A 3080-nucleotide genomic window follows, 5' to 3' on the forward strand; every position below is an offset into this window, starting at 1 on the left:
CCGGCCCATGGGGACATTGACGTGTGTTGTCGGGCCTTACAAATACAATTGATTTGATTTGATTTGATCCCGGAGACCACCTGGGAGCGAAGCCAGAGCTGCTTGTTCTGTGGCAAAGTAAAGCCTGAGAATCGACCCTTGCGATTGGAGGATCGAGGAAGAGTGGGCGCGGTTTGAGATAGGTCAATCGCTGCCGGCTGAGTGGCGCAGCGTACTAAGCGCTCGTCACCAACGCGAGATACATACTGGTATCGAATCCGGCTGTCGGCGTGGGTTGGTAGCCGGTGGGGTGGTAATCTGGTCGTTGTAAACAGCGACTCCTACAGGTCGGTCAGGGCGCCTGCACAGCGAGGAAGGGAGATGGTGAGGGTAGTGTGAGCCTCCCACACGTTACACCTCACCAATGAGAGTCCGCGCTGGCAGGTGAAAAGAAGTGGCTGGCTGACTCCGCATGTATCGGAAGGGACATGTGATAGTATCTATCAACCTTCCCTAGACCGACCAGTGGGGGGCACATGCGAGCAACAACCAGGAAGGGGAGGGGGGAATTGGCATGACGACTAAAAGAAATTGGGATGGGAGAAAAAACACAGAAACACCGGAGGAGGAAAAGTAAAAAAATAAATAAAAATAAAGATAGGTCAATCGCTGGAGCCAGCGGTACCACCTCGCAAGTGTTCCATCCCATTCAGTGCGAAAGTGGAAGAGAGATTCAAGATTCAAGATTCATATTCACCAGATATCTCTCTGGTAGAAGTTGCTCTTAGTTCTGGGTTATATAAAATGGTAAATGGTAAATTGGTGCATTTATATAGCAGCTTTTATCCAAAGCGCTTTACAATTTGTTCCTCACATAGTACCCGTTCACTCACACATTCACACACCGTCGGCGGAGGCGACCATGTGAGGTGCCCGCAACCTGCTCATCGGGAGCAGTTAAGGGGTTAAGCGTCTCGCTCAAGGACACTTTGACACGCTGCCCAGGAGGAGCGGGAATGGAACCGGGAACCTCTGGATTTCCAGACGACGGCTCGACCTCCTGAGCCACTGTCGCCCCTCGTGTGTATGTCACATCCTTCAGTACCAATGCCCCCCCCCCCCCCCCAGGTGATACAGTGCTGATGCCCCCCCCCCAGGTGATACAGTGCTGATGCCCCCCCCCCAGGTGATACAGTGTTGACGCCCCCCCAGGTGATACAGTGTTGACGCCCCCCCCAGGTGATACAGTGTTGACGCCCCCCCAGGTGATACAGTGCAGACGCCCCCCCCCCAGGTGATACAGTGTTGACGCCCCCCCAGGTGATACAGTGCAGACGCCCCCCCCCCAGGTGATACAGTGTTGACGCCCCCCCAGGTGATACAGTGTTGCCCCACCCCAGGTGATACAGTGTTGACGCCCCCCCCCAGGTGATACAGTGTTGACGCCCCCCCAGGAGATACAGTGCAGACGCCCCCCCCCCCCCCCAGGTGATACAGTGTTGACGCCCCCCCCAGGTGATACAGTGTTGACGCCCCCCCAGGTGATACAGTGCAGACGCCCCTCCCCCCCCCAGGTGATACAGTGTTGACGCCCCCCCCAGGTGATACAGTGTTGATGCCCCCCCAGGTGATACAGTGCTGACGCCCCCCCAGGTGATACAGTGTTGATGCCCCCCCAGGTGATACAGTGTTGATGCCCCCCCCCAGGTGATACAGTGCTGACGCCCCCCCAGGTGATACAGTGTTGATGCCCCCCCCCCCCCAGGTGATACAGTGCTGACGCCCCCCAGGTGATACAGTGCTGACGCCCCCCCAGGTGATACAGTGTTGCCCCCCCCCCCCAGGTGATACAGTGCTGACGCCCCCCCAGGTGATACAGTGTTGACGCCCCCCCCCCCCCCAGGTGATACAGTGCTGACGCCCCCCCAGGTGATACAGTGCAGACGCCCCCCCCCCCCAGGTGATACAGTGTTGACGCCCCCCCAGGTGATACAGTGTTGCCCCCCCCCCAGGTGATACAGTGTTGACGCCCCCCCCCAGGTGATACAGTGTTGCCCCCCCCCCAGGTGATACAGTGTTGACGCCCCCCCCCCCAGGTGATACAGTGTTGACGCCCCCCCCCCCCCAGGTGATACAGTGTTGACGCCCCCCCAGGTGATACAGTGTTGCCCCCCCCCCCCCAGGTGATACAGTGCTGACGCCCCCCCAGGTGATACAGTGTTGACGCCCCCCCCCCCCCCAGGTGATACAGTGCTGACGCCCCCCCAGGTGATACAGTGCAGACGCCCCCCCCCCCCAGGTGATACAGTGTTGACGCCCCCCCAGGTGATACAGTGTTGCCCCCCCCCAGGTGATACAGTGTTGACGCCCCCCCCCAGGTGATACAGTGTTGCCCCCCCCCCCAGGTGATACAGTGTTGACGCCCCCCCCCCAGGAGATACAGTGCAGACGCCCCCCCCCCCCCCCCCCAGGTGATACAGTGCTGACGCCCCCCAGGTGATACAGTGTTGACGCCCCCCCCAGGTGATACAGTGTTGACGCCCCCCCCCCCCCCCCCAGGTGATACAGTGTTGACGCCCCTCCCAGGTGATACAGTGTTGACGCCCTCCCAGGTGATACAGTGTTGACGCCCCCCCCCAGGTGATACAGTGTTGACGCCCCCCAGGTGATACAGTGTTGACGCCCCCCCCAGGTGATACAGTGTTGACGCCCCCCCCAGGTGATACAGTGTTGACGCCCCCCCCCCCCCAGGTGATACAGTGTTGACGCCCCTCCCAGGTGATACAGTGTTGACGCCCTCCCAGGTGATACAGTGTTGACGCCCCTCCCAGGTGATACAGTGTTGACGCCCCTCCCAGGTGATACAGTGTTGACGCCCCTCCCAGGTGATACAGTGCTGACGCCCCCCCCAGGTGATACAGTGCTGACCCCCCCCCCAGGTGATACAGTGTTGACGCCCTCCCAGGTGATACAGTGCTGACGCCCCCCCCCAGGTGATACAGTGTTGACGCCCTCCCAGGTGATACAGTGCTGACGCCCCCCCCCAGGTGATACAGTGCTGACGCCCCCCCCCAGGTGATACAGTGCTGACGCCCCCCCCC

This window comes from Notolepis coatsorum (assembly GCF_963971535.1).
Source record: "Notolepis coatsorum genome assembly, chromosome: 1".
Taxonomy (NCBI): Eukaryota; Metazoa; Chordata; class Actinopteri; order Aulopiformes; family Paralepididae; genus Notolepis; species Notolepis coatsorum.